The sequence below is a fragment of the Arvicanthis niloticus genome, chromosome 23 (genome assembly GCF_011762505.2).
Source record: "Arvicanthis niloticus isolate mArvNil1 chromosome 23, mArvNil1.pat.X, whole genome shotgun sequence".
Classification (NCBI taxonomy): Eukaryota; Metazoa; Chordata; class Mammalia; order Rodentia; family Muridae; genus Arvicanthis; species Arvicanthis niloticus.
Genome location: NC_133430.1, coordinates 5,538,920 through 5,560,654, shown reverse-complemented (window position 1 = coordinate 5,560,654; position 21,735 = coordinate 5,538,920). Strand labels below are relative to the sequence as shown.

At 49.7% G+C, this 21,735-nt stretch overlaps 1 non-coding gene across 1 annotated transcript; it reads right to left on the bottom strand.

Moving 5' to 3' along the window:
- Nucleotides 1–20,058: 20,058 nt before the first annotated feature.
- Nucleotides 20,059–20,181, bottom strand: LOC143437182 (small nucleolar RNA SNORA40). Its single transcript, XR_013106797.1, has one exon. It is a non-coding gene; the product is annotated as a small nucleolar RNA SNORA40 (small nucleolar RNA).
- Between the last annotated feature and the right edge of the window lie 1,554 nt (nucleotides 20,182–21,735).

Below are 21,735 nucleotides of genomic sequence, written 5' to 3'. Positions count from 1 at the left end.
AGATTCATTGTTACTCCCTGGGCCTTTCTGGTCTTTCTACCTCTTCTGTGCCCTACCTTTCACAACCCCTTTGCTCAAATTCTCATAGTTACCCCACCGCTCTTCTGTGGACCACTAAGTATTCCCCATGCTGTCATAGAAACTTCACCTCCTCCCTGATTTTCCCATAAGTTTCCAGGATCAGAGCTCGGGCCCCCGTTACTAGAACTTTAACACATCGTTTGTTTGGGAATGTCAGTGCCTTGGTCTTTTTCTGCCTATATTCCTGGCTTAATCAGTTAGCTTTCCTGGCCTCCAGAAGTCTCTGTAGCCAAGCTATTCTGCCTGAATTCTGTAGAGCCCTGAGTCCTTTCCCACCCACTTTGTCTTCTCTTTCAGTTGTCTCTTCCTTATCCAGCTCACACACAGCTCTGCTCTGTCTGCCCGAGGCCCCACTCTCCTCTGCCATGAGGTCCGTAAGGGAGGAACTGTATCACTTCCTGCATCCCCAAGATGTCCAGCTCTCTGCTAAGAACTCCTGGGCAGTGCTTTTCACTGATCTTCACCCTGAGATGAGCTTCTGGACCCTGTGGATCTCACACTTCCCTGTTCTCCCACACTCCAGCTCTGGAAGGTTTCCCTGAGCTGCTTTGCTGGTTTAACTGCCCTGATCTCATCAGCTAACAGGTGCTTAGCTCCTTCTGCACTGCCAGAGCAGACAGCAGGAATAGTTGCAGCCCTGAGGTCTTGGCTTTCTTACCCTTCCATCTGTTGCCCAGTCCCTATCAGCCTGAGCTCAGTGTAGAGAATTCATCCCCTCTCCCATAAGTTGCCCTTCCTGGCTGCTGTCCAACCTCATCCATGCCTCTCACACCTTGCTGGCTACAGCTGTCCCATTCCTGTTGGTCTGCAACCCTCCATCCTAGCTGCCCCATTCTCCTGGACAGGATGGGTTAGAAGTCTTCTACAGCCTTTCCTTCCCCTGTGCTTTCCATGTGCTGTCTGACTTTAGCTCCCAGATGCTCCCGTTGGGGCTACCTCCTGGTGTTTTCCTGGATACCCATCAACCCCATCTTTCCCTGCTCTCTTAAAGATGCTTACTTTTACCCGTTCCTGCTCCGCTCCAGTCTCAACCCTAAGTTTCTAGGGTTACTGTGGACCTCATTAGACCTCCTCTACTCAATCACATGAATCAAGTTGTTTTGCTTGATTCTCCACATGCTAACCAGATTCTAACCTGTATAGAGTGGCTGGGCCTGTTTCACCACCCCCTAATAATCACCCACCTCTTCAGTGGCTACTTGGTTGGGTCTTCCATCCTCCTGTCTTTCCCAGCTCTATCATAGCTAAGTGCTCTGGTCTCCTACTTCCCCATAAACCTCACGTCCTCTGTAATTGCTCAGCTCAGTCCCCAGAGCTTCTAGGACCTCTCTGGGTTTTACCACTCCCATCTTTCCCAGAGTCCTTGTCATTGCCCCTGTCACCTAACCTCCTGGAGCTGCTCTGGAACCGTAAGTCTGATACCTGCTATAGCCCTCTGTATATGCTCAGCCTGCCCTTCACTCCTATCTGCTCTGGGTTTTCCTGGTTCTTAATCTCCTGTATTTCCTTTGACCTTCTCCAGACCCTGAGTCGTTCCTCAGCCATGCCTGGCGTCTCTGTCAGCCCCAGATCTCCTGTAGCTGCTTGACTCAGCTCCACAGCACCACTAGAGTCCTTGCTCTCTGGAACCTACTTTCCCTGCTTCCTCTGATACAGACTTGCCCTAGTTCTCTTGTAACTGCTCAACCTAACACCTCCCTTCCCATAAGCCCCAGCTTCCCTGTAGCTGTTTGTACCTGCCCCAGCCCTTCCCCAGCCACTTGGCCTGGTCCCTCACACTGTCACCTTCTTCACCTCCCCCGTAGCATCTGCTTCAACTCTGCTATAGCTTCTCAGTACACTTGCCTAAACTTCACAGTTTCCCCATAGCTGCTGGGTCTGGTCCCTCACACCCAGACCTGTTCCAGTTGCATCACAGATTTTCAGAATGGTCCCCTATACTCCAAAGTTCTATCAGAGCTACTACATCTGGTTCCTTACACTCCTACCAGGCTCAGATACAACATAGATGGTTCATCACACTCTTACCGGTCCCAGTTGTCCCCATAATTACTACGTCTGCTCTTGTGTGCTCACTTTCACCTGCCCAAGGTTACTCCTAGCTGCTAGGACTGGTCTCTCCCCGTCCCACCTGCTCCAGCTCCCCCAAAGCTGCTAGGTCTGGCCCTTCACACTCCTACAATCCCCAACTCCTCCATAGCTGCTAGGGCTTGTCCCTCATACTCCCAATGGCTCTAGCTCAACCATAGCAGGTAGGACTGGTCCCACACATTCCTACCACACCCAGCTCTCCCATAGCTGCTAGGTCTTGTTTTTCATACTCCTACCTGCTCCAACTCCTCCACAGCTGCTAGCACTGGTCACTTACATCCACCCTCACCTGATCCAGCTTCTTACAGCTGCTAGGACTGGTCCCATACATTCCTACCACACCCAGCTTCCCCATAGCTGCTAGGACTCGTCCCCGACATTTTTACCATCCCCAGATCCCCATAGCAGCTAGGACTGGTCCTTCACACTCTCAATGGCTCTAGCTCAACCATAACAGCTAGAACTGGTCCTATACATTCCTACCACACCCAGCTCCCCCATAGCTGCTATGTCTGGTCCCCAACATTCTTACCATCTCCAGTACCCCCATAGCCAATAGGACTGGTTCCCTCGCAATCGTACCATCACCAGCTCCCTCATAGCTGCTAGGACTGGTCCCTCACATTCCTACCTACCCCAGCCCACCCCCGCCCCCCATAGCTGCTAGGACTGGTATCCCACATTCCTACTGTCCCCAACTCCCCTTAGCTGCTAGGACTGGTCCCACACATTCCTACAACATCTAGCTCCCCCATAGCTGCTAGAACTGGCCCCTCACATTTCCACCTACACCCACTCTCCCATTGGTTCTAGGACAGGTCCCCCACATCCCTACCATCCCAAGCTCCTTATAGCTGTAAGCATTGGTCTCCACCTTCCTACCATCCATAGCTTTCCTGAGCTGCTAGGACTCATCCTTTACACCCACCGTCACCTGACCCTGCTCACCATAGCAGCTAGGACTGGTCCCTCATGCTCCCAATGGCTCCAGCTCAACCATAGCAGCTAGGACTGGTTCCCTACATTTCTACCATCCTCAGCACACCCATAGCTGCTAGGACTGACTCCCCACACTCCTACCCGCCCTAGCTCCTCCATAGCTTCTCGGACTTGTCACTTACATCCGCCCTTATACCACCCAGCTCCCCATAGCTGCTTTGACTGGTTCCCTACATTCCTACCATCCCCAGTACCCCCATAGCTGCTAGGTCTGGTCCTTCACACTCCTACCTGCCCCAACTTCTCCATAGCTGCTAGGACTTGTCCCTTACACCCACAGTCACCTGACTCAGATCCTCATAGGTGCTAGGACTGGTCCCTCACACTCCCAACTGCTCAACCATAGCAGCTAGGACTGGTCCCATACATTCCTACCACACCCAGCTCTCCCATAGCTGCTAGGACTGGTTCCCTACATTCCTACCATCCTCAGCACACTCATAGCTGCTAGGACTCTCTCCCCACATTCCTACCTGCCCTAGCTCCTCCATAGAGTCTCAGACTTGTCCCTTACACCCACCTTCATACCACCCAGATCCCCGTAGCTGCTAAGACTGGTCCCTCACACTCCCAATGGCTCTAGCTCAACCATAGCAGCTAGGACTGGTCCCACACATTCCTACCACACCAAGCTTTCCCATAGCTGCTAGGACTGGTTCCCTACATTCCTACCATCCTCAGCATACCCATAGCTGATAGGACTGTCTCTCCACATTCCTACCATCCCCAACTCCTCCATAGTGTCTCGGTGTTGTCCCTTACATCCACTTTCATACCACCCAGCTCCCCATAGCTGGTACAGCTGGTCTCTTCACACTCCCAATGGCTCTAGCTCAACCATAGCAGCTAGGACTGGTCCCACACATTCCTACCATCACCAGCTCCCCCATAGCTGCTAGGACTGGTTTATCTTATTCCCACTTACACCCACTCCACCATGGCTGCTTGGACATGTCACCCACATTCCTAACATCATCAGCTGCCCCATAGCTGCTTAGATTGGTCCCCAATATCCCTACCATTCCCAGTTCCTCCATAGCTGCTAGGACTGGTCCCTCACATTTCTACCATCCCCAGGTCACCCATTGCTGCTAGGATGCTCCCTCACATCCTTACCTGACCCAGCTACCTCATAGCTGCTAACATTGGACTCACACCTTCTTGCCATCCCCAACTCCCCCATAGCTGTTCAGAATTATCCCCTAAGTCCCTAGGGCAGCTTGACAACCAAACTGTGACTACTACCACAGTATCCTTACAGATGCTCAGCCTGCCTTCCCAACTCCTTCCTGCTCTAGAACTCCCGTAAAGCTTTTTCTGGTTCCTGGTGGTGCCCTGATTCCTTATTAACCTCACCCGCACCAGACCTTGCCCCACCTGTACCTCCTTAGCCTGTTTCCTGTGCCTCCTCCAGTCCCAGGTTACCTATAGCTGTTTGGTTTTGTCCACCAGCCCCAGTTTTCCCATAGCTGCTCTGCCAGGTCTTCTGAGAGTTTGGAGCTCTCATGGCTCTCTAGTACTCTTGTTCTCCTTAGCTCACCTGCACCTGTACTGCCTGGTCCTCACCTGCATCTGTACTGCCTGGTCCCCACCTGCATCTGTACTGTCTGGTCCCCATCTGCATCTGTACTGCCTGGTCCCCATCTGCATCTGTACTGCCTGGTCCTCACCTGCATCTGTACTGCCTGGTCCTCACCTGCATCTGTACTGCCTGGTTCCCATCTGCATCTGTACTGTCTGGTCCCCATCTGCATCTGTACTGCCTGGTCCCCACCTGCATCTGTACTGTCTGGTCCCCATCTGCATCTGTACTGCCTGGTCCTCACCTGCATCTGTACTGCCTGGTCCCTATCTGCATCTGTACTGCCTGGTCCTCACCTACAGAGATGTACTGCCTGGTCCTCACCTGCATCTGTACTGCCTGGTCCCCATCTGCATCTGTACTGCCTGGTCCCCATCTGCATCTGTACTGCCTGGTCCCCACCTGCATCTGTACTCTCTGGTCCCCATCTACATCTATACTGCCTGGTCCCCATCTGCATCTGTACTGCTGGTCCCCACCTGCATCTGTACCGCCTGGTCCCCATCTGCATCTGTACTGCCTGGTCCCCACCTGCATCTGTACTGCCTGGTCCTCACCTGCATCTGTACTGTCTGGTCCCCATCTACATCTGTACTGCCTGGTCCTCACCTGCATCTGTACTGTCTGGTCCCCATCTACATCTGTACTGCCTGGTCCCCATCTACAGAGATGTACTGCCTGGACCCCACCTGCGTCTGTACTGCCTGGTTCCCACCTGCATCTGTACTGCCTGGTCCTCACCTGCATCTGTACTGCCTGGTCCCCATCTGCATCTGTACTGCCTGGTCCCCACCTACATCTGTACTGCCTGGTCCCTATCTGCATCTGTACTGCCTGGTCCCCACCTACAGAGAAGTACTGCCTGGTCCCCACCTGCATCTGTACTGCCTGGTCCCCACTGTTCCTCTGGTAGGCTTTTCCTTGAGATAGATATTTACCTTCTTTCAGCTTCATCCCTGGAATCTGCTATCCAATGCTGGGCCTGATCTCTGAGCACCAGGGCATCCACTCTTACTCTAGGTCTCTCTAGTTGGTGTATCAGCTTTCCCAGATGAACCTTCCCCATTCCCTCCTTACCCACTCTCTCAATTCTGTAGGCCTTGGCCTTCCTCTTGCTCCTCTAGATTTTCTTTTGCCTGCTGGTTCAGCCTTTTTGGTTCCACGAGTCTCTAGGCCAGGCCAGACCCTTTGGTGTTCGGGTCTCTCCCATGAACTTTTTGAGGCTTACTCTGGTTGTCCGTTGGTGTGCGCAGCTTTAGGGGTCTGTCCATCTGTCCGTGGATATTCTGGAGTCTGCCTGGTTGGCTCAGGCTTCACGTAGGCATCTTTTCTCTGCAACAGTCAGACCCCTCTGTCGGTGTTGGTTTGTCAGCTCCTTCGCATCCTTCTGTGATCTGCTGCTGTCTATTAGGTCTGGAAAGGCGCACTGCTCTCCCTAGCCTGTGGCTTCTCCAGCTTCTCTGCTGACCACACTCACAAGAGGAGAAGACTGCTGCTCTTTTTGCTTTGGCACTGGGCTTCTAACAGCTCAGCTCTGAGCTCTGTTTCATCCTTCCAGGATTCACAGTCCTTGCCCCAGAGGTGTGAACACCACACTTCTCCCAACCCAGTACAGACTAAGAACAGGATTGAAACTGTGTGACACGGGACACTTCCTGAAGTTCCCCTTTCTTCTGTTGGTTTCAGTGTTTGGGGTAGGGGGAGACCAGGGGGAGTTCAGACGTGGTCTAGGTTACCTCATGTACGGTTGGGTGAGGTGGTCCTCTTGAGACCTGTAGAAGAAGATGTGAAGCCTAGGTGTCACAGCCCAGTGTTCCTGGGTTGACTGGTGCTGAGTGATTATGTCCATTTTCTGATCACCTATCTGGAGAAGACTTTCTCTCAGGTGTGACCTACCCCCAGCAGGGTGGCAACCTCTGCCATTTCCTCTTCAGATGGCTACCTCTCTAGAGCTCAGAAGTGTCTGTGGCTCAAGGAGGAAAGTGAAGTCTGGTGTGAGAGTGCACAGTGCAGAGTGGAAGTCAGGTGGAGAGGGAAAGGAATCTGGCTTCTGGCTGTGCATACAAACAGTGGGTCATATGACTGCAGAGGGAAGCTGGGCAGGGGTCCAGAAGTGGCACTTTGCTAAACTGAGAGAGGCTATGCACAGGGAGGGTCTCTGGGGGCTGGAATTACATGGGTTTCATTTCTGGGGTCCTTGTCCACAATTCCGATCCCGTGATCTCTCAGGAACAGGGAACAGTGGGAAAATTCACAGTAGTTAACCTTATAGTTTGGAATAAAAGAACCCATTGGGATCAGATCAGATGCTGTCAGGGCAAGGATGGGGTGTAAATCAATGTTCTGGGACTAGAGTTGGGACCATGGTCAGAGGGAATAGAGACTGGCTAAGTTCATGAAGAGTAGGGGTACGTCCCTTCCTAGAAGACCCAGGGCTCCATGGGGAAAAGGACTTCTCTAGGCTGGCCAGTATGTTCACAGTCCCCTTTTACAGCCAGAACCATGGCCCTGTCTATGTATCCTCTCGTTTTCATGGCTACCGAGGTTATTTGGTCAAGGGTTACTTCCCTGAGTTTGTGACCTTGTCTTGGAAGTCCGGAGCTTTGTTCAGTGGCACGTGCAACTCAACATCTGTCTTGTAGTTCAAGGTGCACTCTTTCAGAAGCTCAGTGACAATGCCTGCAGCATGTGGACCAGCCATGCTACTACCTGCCATGTGACCCGTCTGTCCAGTAGTACCAAGATGTATGAGAAAACTGATGAGAGGATACTCAGCAGAATTATGGTCCTTTGGAGGTATGGCTTACGTCATTTTCTTTCCTAGATCAACCAGGATGAACAATTGTGCCTGGCGAGGGGACCTCAGGTCAAAGCTCTGAAATTTCTGTCTATCCTTGCCCATGACCCTTTTCGTTGAGACTAGTTTTCTAGGCTAGATGCCTATGTCTCATATCTTGAAGACACACAAATGCAGAATTCATAGAACCTGCTTGATGACCATCAGTCAGCTTACATAGACTTGTACACCAGTGTGCATGAGCACAGACACAAGCCTTACACACTGAGACCTCACTGGAGCTCCCTGTACAGCAGTCAGACCCAGCAAGGCACCAGGCCCTCTCTGAGGCTCTTCCTCACACATGACTCAGCTGAGGCTGACACACACACAAGTGCCACAGGATTCAGTGCATCCTTACCAGGCCAGGCACCACCAGGCTAGGCTCTACTGGCTTTCTGAGAGAGGGTCAGAGGTCACAGACCCACCGACTCAGCCCAGACAGCCTCAGATCTGAGGAATGGAGCAGACAGGAAGGGTTCCTACAGAGTCCAGACTACCATCAGGTCCAGTGTGTCTGGCTGATCCAGAATTTGGAATGGAACAGTTGGGAGAACGTGAACTGCTTGTCTAGAGAGGGCAGAAAGCTGGCCCTAGAGAGAGTCTATTGGCCCACCCCATTGGGTACATTCTCCTGGACCTTCCTGCTGATTCACCTGCCACTCAGGGAATTGCCCCAGCCCTTGTTGGGATAAAGACTGATTGCCCTGTCTCTCCAGGCCTGGAACTGGACAAGACCTATGCTGAGGTCCAGGACAGGGAGCTGCATGGGCTCTGGACGACCATCACCAATTCATCAGCCTCTTCCTGCTCAGCATGTGCTCTGGTGCCTCTGTAACACTCTGCAAGGTTTGCTGGATCCTTCCTGCACTATTCTCCTGTTCCCACATGTTCACAGCATGCCCCATGCTGTCCTATGCTCTTTACTCTGCTGTCCCCACCCTATCCTCACAAGACCCCACACCATCCCAATGCTCTCACAATCTTGTCATTAAGCTCTCTTTCTATTACCCCCATACTGTTTCCATGGTGACCCTCATAACCACTTAGAACAGTGGTTCTTATGCCATGGTTAGCCACCCTGAATATCAGATATTCTGCATATCAGATATTTACATTACAATTTATATTGATACCACAGTTACAGTTATGAAGAAACAGTGAAATAACTTAATGGTTGGGGGTCACCACAAAATGAGGAACTGTATTAAAGGACACAGCACTGGGAAGATTAAGAACCATCGTTCTAGAGTGTCTCCTGGCTATCCCAGACTACACTGTTTGTGTCCCACAGTGTCTTTGTTGCTACCCCAGGCTGTCTTTGACACTCATGTGTCGTTCTCATGATGTCTTCAGAATGCTCTCACACCTTCCTGCACTTTCCCATACCACAGATGCTGTCCTCCAAGTTCTTCTCAGTGTCTACACACTGTCCACACACTGTCTTCATGGTACCTTCTGTTACACCACAATGTACCCAATTCTATCCCTGTATTCCACATCTCTGACTTCTCTCTGGTCCCCACACCCTCTGATGGGCTCCTATGTAACAGGAGCTGTCTCTGGTTCATCCACAGAATTAAAGAGCCCTGCCCCTTGGTCCATCTCATCACCCTGCCCAACAGGTGAAGTGGATGCTTTCTATGGCGGTGTAGTGGAAACAGAAGGTCACTCTTAATTACAGGAACATGACTGTGCTGGGATCCTAGGGGTTCTTGAGTGCTCATGACTTTCTAGTCCACTTAAAATCTCATCCATTCTGCTTGTCTGTGTGATACCTAGGCTACACTGCTTCTGGACTCTGTGCTCTCTGATATTATAAGTCTGTATTCTCTTCTATGCAATGACCATGGATATCCATCTCTTCATGAAACCTGAGCCTTGGAGACAGCGACATTCCATGCCTATGAGTCCATCAGACTCTTGGTTCCTTATAAAGACACACCAGGCCCCTGACCCCTAAGGAACTCTCTGACCAGGGTGTGATGTTGATTACAAACTATGTGGACATCCAAGATAGGTGTGACATGGGCCAACCATGTTCCAGATGGAACCTGTTCCTTGTTCCTGCATCCTAGGAGGACAAGTGCATTGCAGTAGGCAGAGAACTGAGGGAATACAAGCCTGGGCTAGAGGGAGAGGGAGACTTTTCTCCAGGTTGTTCTGGTTTTCAGAGTTTCCTCCTGAGCAAAAAAGACACCTTCAAATGTTTGTCGCCTTTTGGAGCAAACTTCCAAACAAGTACAGTTCAGCCATCTTGGGTGCCTGACACCAAACCAGGTTTTTCTCCCCCAGCATCTCAGAGATGAGTACCCAAGGTTCTTTTGAGAAGCAGAACAAGTGCCAGACGATGGATGCAAAATAGGGATGATCTGTATCTGTATCTGTATCTGTATCTGTATCTGTATCTGTATCTGTATCTGTATGTGTATCTGTATGTGTATCTGTATGTGTATCTGTATGTGTATCTGTATGTGTATCTGTATGTGTATCTGTATGTGTATGTGTATCTGTATGTGTATCTGTATGTGTATCTGTATGTGTATGTGTATCTGTATGTGTATCTGTATGTGTATCTGTATCTGTATGTGTATCTGTATGTGTATCTGTATCTGTATGTGTATCTGTATGTGTATCTGTATCTGTATGTGTATCTGTATGTGTATCTGTATCTGTATGTGTATCTGTATCTGTATGTGTATCTGTATGTGTATCTGTATGTGTATCTGTATGTGTATCTGTATCATCTATCTCTATCTCTATATCATCTGTATCTATATATCTATATCATCTATATCTACATCTTCTATATCTGTATCTATCTCTATCATATCTATCTATCTATCTATCTATCTATCTATCTATCTATCTATCTATCATCCATCTATCTATATCTAATCCTGCTGCATATCATCTATATATATCCAGCATATCAATGGTATCTATCTATCTATCTATCTATCTATCTATCTATCTATCTGTGTCTGTGTGTCTGTGTGTATTCTGCATATCAATGGTATATATATATATATATATATATATATATATATATGTATCCTGAATAACAATGGGATATATATATATATATTTTTTTTTCAGGCCAACTGTATATATTATTCTGCTTATCTACTATGTAAATATATATCGTATATATACATATACACACATATATATGTTTTGCATATTAACTGTATATAGTCAGATATATGATAGTATCGTAACATTGTCATTAAGCTGCCTTTCTAGCGTCTCCATACTGTTTCCATAATGACCCTCTTAACCACTTAGAACAGTGGTTCTTATGCTGTGGATAGCCACCCTGAATATCAGATATCCTGCATATCAACAAATATTTACATTACAATTCATAGTGATTGAAAACCTACAGTTACAGAGTAGCAATGAAATAATTTTATAGTTAGGGTCACCCCAACATGAGGACCTGTATTACAGGGTCTCAGCACTGGGAAGTTCGAAAACCACTGCTCTAGAGTGTCTCATGCTAATTCCTACTACACTGTGACCTCAGCTTCTCCCTTGCTACCTCGTGCTGTCTTCGACACTCATGTGTCCTTCTCAAGATGCCTTCACAGTGTTCTCTCACCTTCCTACACTATGTCTATATCTTATGTTGGGCATCATAAATGCCCAACAGTTGGGTAGACCCTCATGAACGTGGACCTGGATGGACATTCCTGTCCAAGAGATCAAGTTTCACTGGAAGATGGACACACATGGTCATTGAGTTCATGAGGCTACGGCAGTAGTGGGGCTTTGTGCTAGACATGATGGGGGCAGTCATGGAGGAGAGGTTGGCGGTGTGCTGAAGGTAGTGGGGTAAACGCGGAGAGGGAGTACAGTGGAGGATCTAATGTGCACAGCATGAGGCATGAGCAGTCTGCTGGGCCAGGATGGCCAGTGCTGAGCCTGAGGCCAGGGGTGCTGGGAATTGGCAAACATGTATGTTCTTGTAAGGACTTGTGTGACTGTGCCATGTATGGCATCATGTGTGCTGTGGCTTCTACATGATACCACACTGTGATGCCCATGTGGACATGTCTGTCTGTGTGTTCTGAGACAGTTTTCATGTGGTTTGTGTGTGCACATGTCATGTGTGTACATATGTCATATCTCATGCAGGCCCGTGACCTGGAGCTGCAGTTAGTGTTTGTGTGATGTTGCGATTCCCAGACTGTGACAGAATGTAAGTGGGTCAAGTGTCAGTAGCTGTCTGGGCAGTCATGGCTACTGGCTAACACAGGAATTCTGCAATTGATGTCCTCTATGGAAGTTCCACATGCATGTCATAAAAGCTATATCATAGATGTTCACCACAGACATCTAGTAGGGATGTCCCGCCCACCACATATGGCTCTACACAGTATGAATGTCACACATGTAGGTTATGACACAGGACATACACCAGAGATGTCAAAACACAGATGTCAGGAGGGCAGGACTCACATAGCTTTTACTGGATGGATACATCCAGTAAAACACAGCCTGAAATCAGTTGGTCTCAGAGATAGGTGGTCAGAAGATGTGTCCCGTGGTTATGGTGCTTGTATTTATATGTTTATAGTGCTGATGGAGGTGTAAGGGGTTAGGAGGCTATGACACTTCCTGTGGGAAGCACCTGCCACGGGGCACCAGGAGGTGGTGGATGACGCTGCAGAGCCATACATATGCAGAGACAAGGGAAAGGGTTTGGAGGTGGCAAATCTGTGCTTCCTGAGACCGTGTGGTCAGGTTTGATTTGGGACCATCTTTCAGTAAGAAGTTGAGGCAGGGTTGGAGAGATGTCTCAGTAGTTAAGAACATTTACTTGTCTTGTAGAGGATATGGGTTCAATTCCCACCACCTACATGGTGGCTCATAACCATTTATAATTCCAGTTCCAGGGGATCTGATACCTCTTCTCATTTCTATGTGCTCCTGCATGCACTCAGCACACAGACACACAGACACACAGACACAGAAAGAGACACACTCAGGCACACTCATGTATGCCTGAAATAAATACATACCTTTAAAAGTTCAAAAAGAAGCTGAAGAACTCTGGGGCCAACACTTACTCCAGGGAAGACAACCAGAGAAGCAGAGGCAGACCTCGTGTGGGCAGGATCTCACTGGTCTCACTGGCAAGATAGTGGTGGTTAGCTGAATGCACTGAAAGAACAAGGGGTGACCCCAGGCTCTACTGCCTGTCTGTATGACTCCCATAGAAGTAATGTCATTCACATGACCATGCTGTCTTCTGTTTTGGGTAAAACAGGACAGTTTCACATAAGCAACAATGGTGGTGGCGAGGTTGGTTTCTGTCTCTGCTGCAGCTTTGTGGACCTGATCCTTTTGTCACCAGTCCTGAATCTCCTTCATGTGGCCTCCACCGTCACCTACACATTCCAGAACAGATAGTGTCTAACAGCCAAGGCCAGCATCCTAAGATGTCTCAGCTACTTATGCCACCTGGGAAATGCTGGAAGATGCTGACTGCCCAGCCTGCATGTGACTCCTGCTCTTGGGGCATCTGATGAGGAGTCTGTTGGTTGTGAATCATCCTATTTCTTCCCCGTAGGTGTCTATATTTTCTATGTCCCAGGAGCATCTGTGTTGGCTCAAGGCCCTCCACAGTGCCATATAAAGATGTGTAGCCTGTATCACTTGATCTACACAGTAGGAAGAATTCTGATGTCAACCATGACAGAAAACAGATATTGCAAACACCAGGCCACCTCCAGGAATCTTACTTTTCCAGCTCTGTGGAGCCTTCACTTCTCTCTCCAATCCCTCCTTCTCCCTTAGAAACTGTCACCTCAGCAAAAGTGAGAGGGGACCCCACTTACTCTCAGCTTTCTGCTGTACAGCACATTACCAGTCTGCCCAGTTCATCATGGTATATACATCTCTCCTCTGTGCGTCTCTCCTGCCCCTTCCTCTTGGCAGCCATGGCCTAGGGGGACTGGATCCTATCTCAGAACAAACCCTGCACAATCTGATCCTTAGTTAACTAGCAGACCTTTGGAGGAGACTTGGGATAGAGCTGGATGTTGGAAGGGTGAAACTTTGGGATTTTGGCATGGGGGGAAGGGCATTGTATGTAGGAAGGACATGAACTTTTGGAGGCCACAGGGAAAGGTAATGTGGACTAAATTCTGTCCCCAGAAGACTCATCAATTGACATTTAAGCCACTAGGACCTCAGACTGTGCCTATGTTTGCAGACAGGATCATAAACTGGTCAGCTATAATTAGGGTTAGGGTGTATCTCTTTCCGCCTGACTGTGCTTATGAGAGGAGATCAGGACACAGGCACACACAGACAGAGAGCCTGTGAGGTCCCATGGAGGACAAGGTGCCTACCAGGCAAGAATAGCCCTGCTGAGAACCCACACTGTCAATGTCTGATCTGGAATTTCTCTGAACACAGCTTGAAACAATAAGCATCATCCATGGAGGAAGCTGGGTCCAAGTCCTTTGCTGAATCCGTAGCAGCCCAAGGTCAGTGAGAGCCACATGCTTCTCAGCTGGCATGGGAAGCTTTGCCTGGCTAGCCTGGGATCCATCCTGGATATCAGGCCTGCTCCATAGCCTGCACATGGCGGCAGGACAGCCTGCGGCTGGGAAAAATCTTTCTGTGTGGAGGAGGTGCCTAAGCTCTTGGTGGCTGTCAGGGCTGAAACCCAGCTGTGAGGGGCCCACACAGAGGGGTGTGCATGGTTCACTGTTCTGTTCAATTGTGCCCTGTTCCAGGGTGTTAGGGCTGATCCACACAGAAGGAGCACCCTGAGATACAGAATATTAAAAGAGAGTTTTATTGTTTAAAACACCAAATCAACACACCCACACACACACTCACACACAGAGAGATGAAGATAGATAGATAGATAGATAGATAGATAGATAGATAGATAGATAGATAGATAGCTTAAAGACATTCGTGGTCTCTAGAACAAGCTATTAAAAGTCCAAGTTGTGTAAGCATTTTCCATCAGTCACAGAAAAGCAGGTGCACACTCTTTTTCTGTCTGGAGACTCTGGCTTCTTATTGGCCATGAGAGGTAATGGAGAAATAGATACAGGGCTATTCTCCATTGGGCACAGAAGCCCTGCTATTCCAGGTCAGTTCTCCTAGATGTCCATTGCAAATGGTGTTTTCTGCTGTGAGTGGTCCAGTCTGGACCGCAGGCCTGCAGGGCAGACCTGCAGCACCTAGGCTTTCTAAAGATCTGCCCACACCTCTCTCCCATTGTTCCTGCCCTTGTCCATTTTTTGAGCCCAGCAGGAATCTTCTCATCAGAGCCCTCTCCTAGAGGTTTTCCTGCCTGTTCACCCAGACAATACTGAGTGATCTATGCACTTTTCCCTGCTAGGGCTTTGCAGAGGCTACACAAAGCAGTCCTTCTGCCTCCACAGAGTGTGGATGGAGTGTCTGTGGAGGTGGCAGTGTCCCTGTCTTGAGGTTATGTGGTCAACTGTGTCCGTGGATTAGATCATGCGTCTGACATCAAGCAGGTGGAATGGGCATCAGGGAGAGAAGACTGCTGGTCTTCCTAGCATATGTCTCCTTTCAAGGATCTGAACACTGCCCTTTCTGAGAATATCCATTTCAGATGACATTGTGTGGGTAAGGAGACTCCTGGCTGATTCCCATGGATCTGGACACAGGCAACCTGGACTCCCAGGTCTTCTTAGGCAAACATTCTGAGGTCTCAGATCCCCTGCTGGTTGTTTGATGGAGATGGTTCTCCTGGTTCTGATGAGTTAGTTATCTGGCGAAGTTTTGTTTGGGTCTGTGGTAAAGCCTGTTTTCCACATTGTCCTCTAAATGGGAGACATCAGAGAGTTCTGGATCAGAGAGTCACAGGGCTAAAGGGTGGTGACATCAGACGGCACTGTGTCCTCCATGTTAAGCTACACAGTAGGATGGATGGAGTTTGGAGGGGCCTAGGAAGCTCTGCTCATCCCAAAGGAAGTGGCCTAGGCCCCCTGCCCAATCATGTTTCTGTAGTCAGGGGAGATTTTCTGCTTCAGCTCCACCACTGCGAAGATCCACTTTACCTGTGGGGAGGTGAGAGTAAGTCAGAAAGCACACCTATATTCAGGCTCTTCAATCCTGTGGGCAAGACAGAGGCTTGTCCCTTCTGTAGTTGCTTTTATACAGGTAGGAGACTCGAGATGGCGAGAGGTCAGGGTGGAGACATTGTGTGAGTTGAGGTGGAGACATTTTTAGGTTAGCTCAAAGAACACCTCGGGCCATGGCAAGGCTGAAGAGGACATGAAGAGGGTTGTGTGGTAGATAGCATGGACCTCATGAAGGATAGTGTTGAATGCCAGGAGGTTTCTTAAGACAATACAAAGATGACACAGGACTGCATGAGAGACAGAAGGGTGTACAGTATGGGACGCCATGGGGAGTCACAGAGCAATGTGGGACAGCTCAGGGAATGGTGAGTATGGGGTGTGGGTCAGAGTGGAGACAGCAAGGGGACATCCTAGTACATCAGGGGAGGAGTGTGAGGACATTATGGAGTCAGCGCCCACATCAAGGCAGATGGTGGGGACAGTGCCAACCTTGAAGAGTGTGACAGAGGCGCTGTAGCACACGCTGAGCAGGAAGAGGCTGATGAAGATGGTGATGGTCGTCCAGAGCCCGTCCAGCTCCCCGTCCTGGGCCTCAGTACAGGAATCATCCAGTTCCAGCCCTGGACAGAGAGGGCAGTCAGTGTTTGTCTCAACAAGGTGGGGGCTGGGAGAGATTCCCTGTGTGGCAGGAGGCTGCATGGAGTCAGAGGAGAAAGCTCCAGCTGAGGTGGCCAGCAGACACTCTCTGGGGTCTGCTTTCCTTTCCTTTCCCTCTGGGACATCAGTCTCAGTACCCTCCAAGTGACTCTGACAAGACCTTTGGGTTTGCCAGACACAATGGACCTGAGAGTGGCCTGGATTGTGCACAGGCCCTCTCTGTTTGCCTCATCCTTCATTCCTTCAGTACAGGAGAAGGTGAAGGGTCAGCAGGGCCTGTGACCCTAGTGGACAGTGGCTATACAGCTGGCCTGACCCTTTGCCTGTTCCCCAGTCACCAGCAGAGCCTGTGCCTGGTCTTGTCTGAACTTGATAAAATTTCACTGTGAAGTCATTGAGACCATCATGTCTATGGGTTGTGTATTTCATGTGGGGTTGACGCATGACCCTGAGGTACCAGAGATGGATCTGGCTTCAGAGGACTCGTGTTGAGCATAGAATGCAGTGGTCTCAGAAGAAGAAAGTTGTGTCTGATTGTGATTGCAGAAATGTGGGCATCAAAGTGGTGGTCGTGGGTATCCTGATACATTGCTGGATGTAGGTACTGTGTAGGGCACACGTGCAGGGTCCCAGTGTGTGAAACGTGTGTGCGCACATGTGAACGTGGATACATGTGCTATATGGACTGGATGATGTTCAGCAGGCTAATTTGAATGGGTCAGGAGTCAGCATGTATGTGGCTATCCAATAGTCCATGCTTTGTGGCAGCAAGAGCCATGTGCCTCCATCCCACGTGGCACAGGAATGAGTGTGTGCAGTCTGTATGGGTGTGCAGTCCTAATGCATGTAAAGCTGCCTGAGTTGAGTGTAGGGATGGCAAGGTTCTCTGGCATGCCCCTAGCCATGTGTGCCTCTGTAACAGACTCAGAGAAACCCCTATGTTTCTAGAGAAAAGGGGTAGGTGGACAGGAACAGACTGAGGGTGGTGGGGTTTGTGTGCTTCTCCCCTTGGAGGTTTCATAGGATTGTCTGTCTGTCTCGAAGCTGCTGGTTAATGGGGAAGGCAAGGAAAAGGCACAGCCTAAAGCTAAGCCCCAGACCTCCAGGCCAGCATGACTCATGAGCTCCGAGTCTGCCAGTGAAGAAACCTTCTCTTCCTAAAGACAACTCTGACCTCAAACCATGGCTAGACCTCACAGCCCATGACCTAGGCTCTATACCTTGTAAAGAACCAGGACAGTTTTACATGGTCCCAGGGCAGTGCTGGGTGCTTTATTTATACAAGGGAAGGTTGGAGATGGGTGTCAGTGTCCCTCAGGACCTGAGAGCTTTCTGGGTGCTGAGTTCATTTACCCAGAGTATGGGAGATGCTCTTCGTCATGTGGTGTTTGGGTAGGCCCAAGTGTACCACTGAGCAGACGAAACTAGTTCCTTCCTCCCATCTGCTCTTTGGCACATTGAGCTTGCTGTATAGGAAGTAAGAACCGTCAGAATCCAGGACGGGTGTGGTGTTCTTGTAGTTCTGTTCTGGACGCCCATTGCTAGTCCACTCCACATCAATGTCCTCAGGTAGGAAGCCTGTGATCATGCAGGTCAAACTGACTTCTTTCTTGGCCATCTGCTCTGCTGGTGGTGGTAAGACGTGTACCTGTGGTGCTCTGACTAGCCCTGTGGGGTTAGAAGGAGACACAGAGGTCATGGCTAAAGTGGAGGGCTGTCCAAAGAAGGGTATTTATTTTTTATGCCCATCCCAGCCCCCATGCAGTCGGTCTGCAGCTCCCACCTCTGGGTTTTGAGATGGTTCTCTCAACGGGGCCTGGGAGGTCTTTGTTGGTGACCTTGCATTTGAACTCCTTGCCCTTCATCCAGTCATCGTGCTGGATGGGGAGGGCACTGACCACCCTCAAGGTACTGTTGTACTGTTCCTCACGGGGCTGCGTCTGAGCTGTGTGCACTTCTTTGTTGTCCACAAACCATCTGAACTGGACGTCTGGTTCATCCTGGCTCACGTCCACCACCACACATGTGACCTTGGCATTCTGGGAGATCAAGAGTATATCCTTGGTCTTTGGGGGGAAGATATAGACGGATGGTCCAGCAGAAAGGTCAGGAACTGAGGAGGAGAGATGGAAATGGGTCAGTACATGGCTTACCCTCCAGTTCAGGCGTGCTTACAGCACTTGTCATTCTCCTGGGCCTGGAGCATGGGTCTAGTGACATACCTGGGCATTTGGGACATGTAGGAGATATGGGTTGGGGTTCAGGTTCCGGGATCGCTCCTGAAAAAAAGCTAGATGTTACTGGGGTTTGAAGGAGAGAAGAGCAAACCAGTGAGAGGAGTTCCTCCCTGGTATGGGCTTAGGCCAGGATGATCCTTGAAATGACACAGACATTTATCCTAGAGGATTATGCCATAGCAGGGGGTGGGGTGGGGGTGGTCATAGGTAGATGCCTCCAGGAGGGAGGCAGAGACAGTATTTCCTTCTATCCTGGGCTAAGGTCCCCTCCCTCATGATGGCTGCTCTGCCTGGTTAGTCTAGGTAGACTAAGGCCTCAGCCTCAGCTCTAGTGAGCCCCTCTTCCCCTAGATGTTCTCTCACCAACGGTCTTGTCCACCTTGGTGCTGCTGGCCGGGTGGGCTACGTTGCAGGTGATGGTCTGGCTGGGCCAAGTGCTGGAGGGTACAGTCACTGAGCTGCTGAGGGAGTAGAGTCCAGACTGCAGGACAGCTGGGAAGGTGTGCACACCGCTGGACAGTGATCCAGAGTTCCAGGTGACGGTCACTGGCTCAGGGAAATAGCCCTTGACCAGGCATCCCAGAGTCACCGAGGATCCAGTTGAATGACTACATGCAGGGGCCAGTAGATAGACAGATGGGGGTGTTGTTGTGGCTGCAAGAGAGGAGGATGTGTGAGCTCTTCTGACATGGGTGGTCTCTGATATTTGGAGAGGCCCTGTCTTAGCTTTGCTCTAAAGACTGCATCTTCTCAAGTTGCTCTGGGACAAGTAGGGTCAACAGCTTCCACCTCTAGGCCCTGCACCGTGACCCTAATTTACTTTTATTAGTTTATTTTAGATGTATGAATATGTGCACTATGGGCATGCCTGATGCCTGTGCAGTAAGAAGACGGTATTGAATACTCAGAAACTGGAGTTTCTTACAGATAGTTATAAGATGCTGTGTGGTTGTTGGGAATTGAACCTGGGTCCTCTGGAAGAGCACCTAGTGCTTTTAACCACTGATCCATCTCTCCAGCCCATGAACCCTGATCTTTCAGTGATGAGGCCCTTCAGAAGCCCCTGTTCAGTTTACTGCCCTTATCAAGCTCTGGCCCCTAAATCTGTGTTCTAGGTCCCTATCCATGCCTTTAGCTCTCCTTGAACCTTGCTTTCTGCTTCATCAGGATCACCCACAACCCCCAATCCTACACCTTCTGAGTGAGGGCAGCCTTTCCATCTTGACTCAGGTGGCCACTATCTGTTCCTTTTTCTAGGCAGCTCAGTCCTGCAGTTGAGAACCTTGTGAAGTCAGCCACCTTCCTCTCTACCTCACTCACCACACTGCCCTGGCTCTTTCTCGATGGTGGTAATGTTGCCAGGCTCCAGAAAAGTCCCTCTCTCTTGCCATTAGCCCTTGAAATCCGAGTTTCTGCATCATCTTCAGTCATGGAAACATCTAGTCCTCCATCCATTTGACTCTGGTTCATTCTTTTTTATTTTTAATAGCACATTTTTTTCTTGTGGGTATTAAAACTCACATTGATCAGTGAGTTCTGAGTTGCAAAAGATGATTTTTTCTCACCTATTTTTCTTGCCTTTGCTTTCATTGAACAAAACCACACGCCAATGTTAGATTCATTGTTACTCCGTCGGCCTTTCTGGTCTTTCTATCTCTTCTGTGCCCTACCTTTCACAACCCCTTTGCTCAAATTCTCATAGTTACCCCGCTGCTCTTCTGTGGGCCACTAAGACGTCTCCATACTGTCATAAGAAGCTTCACCTCCTGCCTTATGTTCCCATAAGCTTCCAGGATCAGAGCTAGGGCCTATGATACTAGAACTTTAACATATATGGTTTGTTTGGGAATGTCAGGGCCTTTTCCTGCCTACGTTCCTGCCCAATCAGATAACTTTCTGGCATTCAGGAGTCTCTGCAGCCAAGCTATTCTGCCTGAATTCTGTAGAGCCCTGAGTCCTTTCCCACCCACTTTGTCTTCTCTTTCAGTTGTCTCTTCCTTATCCAGCTCACACACAGCTGTGCTCTGTCTGCCCGAGGCCCCACTCTCCTCTGCCATGAGATCTGTAAGGGAGGAACCGTGTCACTTCCTGAGCCCTCAGGGTGTCCAGCTCTCTGCTAAGAACTCCTGGGCAGAGCTTTTCACTGATCTTCACCCTGAGATGAGCTCCTGGACCCTGTGGATCTCACACTCACCTGTCCTCCCACACTCCCAGCTCTGGAAGGTTTCCCTGAGCTGTTTTGCTGGTTTAACTGTCCTGGTCTCATCAGCTAACAGGTGCTTAGCTCCTTCCCCACAGCCAGAGCAGACAGTAGGAATAGTTGCAGCCCTGAGTTCTTGGCTTTCTTACCCTTCTGTCTGTTGCCCAGTCCCTATCAGCATGAGGTCAGTGCAGGGAATTCATCCCCTCTCCCATAAGTTGCCCTTCCTGGCTGCTGTCCAACCTCATCCCTGCCTCTCACATCCTGCTGGCTACAGCTGTCCCATTCCTGTTGGTCTGCAACCCTCCATCCTAGCTGCTCCATTGGCCTTGACAGGATGGGTTAGAAGTCTTCTACCGCCTCTCCTTCCCCTGTGCTTTCCATGTGCTGTCTGACTTTAGCTCCCAGATGCTCCCATTGGGGCTACCTCCTGGGGTTTTCCTGGATCCCCATCAATCCCATCTTTCCCTGCTCTCTTAAGGATGCTTACTTTTACCCGTTCCTGCTCCGCTCCAGTCTCAACCCTAAGTTTCTAGGGTTACTGTGGACCTCATTAGACCTCCTCTACTCAATCACATGAATCAAGTTGTTTTGCTTGATTCTCCACATGCTAACCAGATTCTAACCTGTATAGAGTGGCTGGGCCTGTTTCACCACCCCCTAATAATCACCCACCTCTTCAGTGGCTACTTGGTTGGGTCTTCCATCCTCCTGTCTTTCCCAGCTCTATCATAGCTAAGTGCTCTGGTCTCCTACTTCCCCATAAACCTCACGTCCTCTGTAATTGCTCAGCTCAGTCCCCAGAGCTTCTAGGACCTCTCTGGGTTTTACCACTCCCATCTTTCCCAGAGTCCTTGTCATTGCCCCTGTCACCTAACCTCCTGGAGCTGCTCTGGAACCGTAAGTCTGATACCTGCTATAGCCCTCTGTATATGCTCAGCCTGCCCTTCACTCCTATCTGCTCTGGG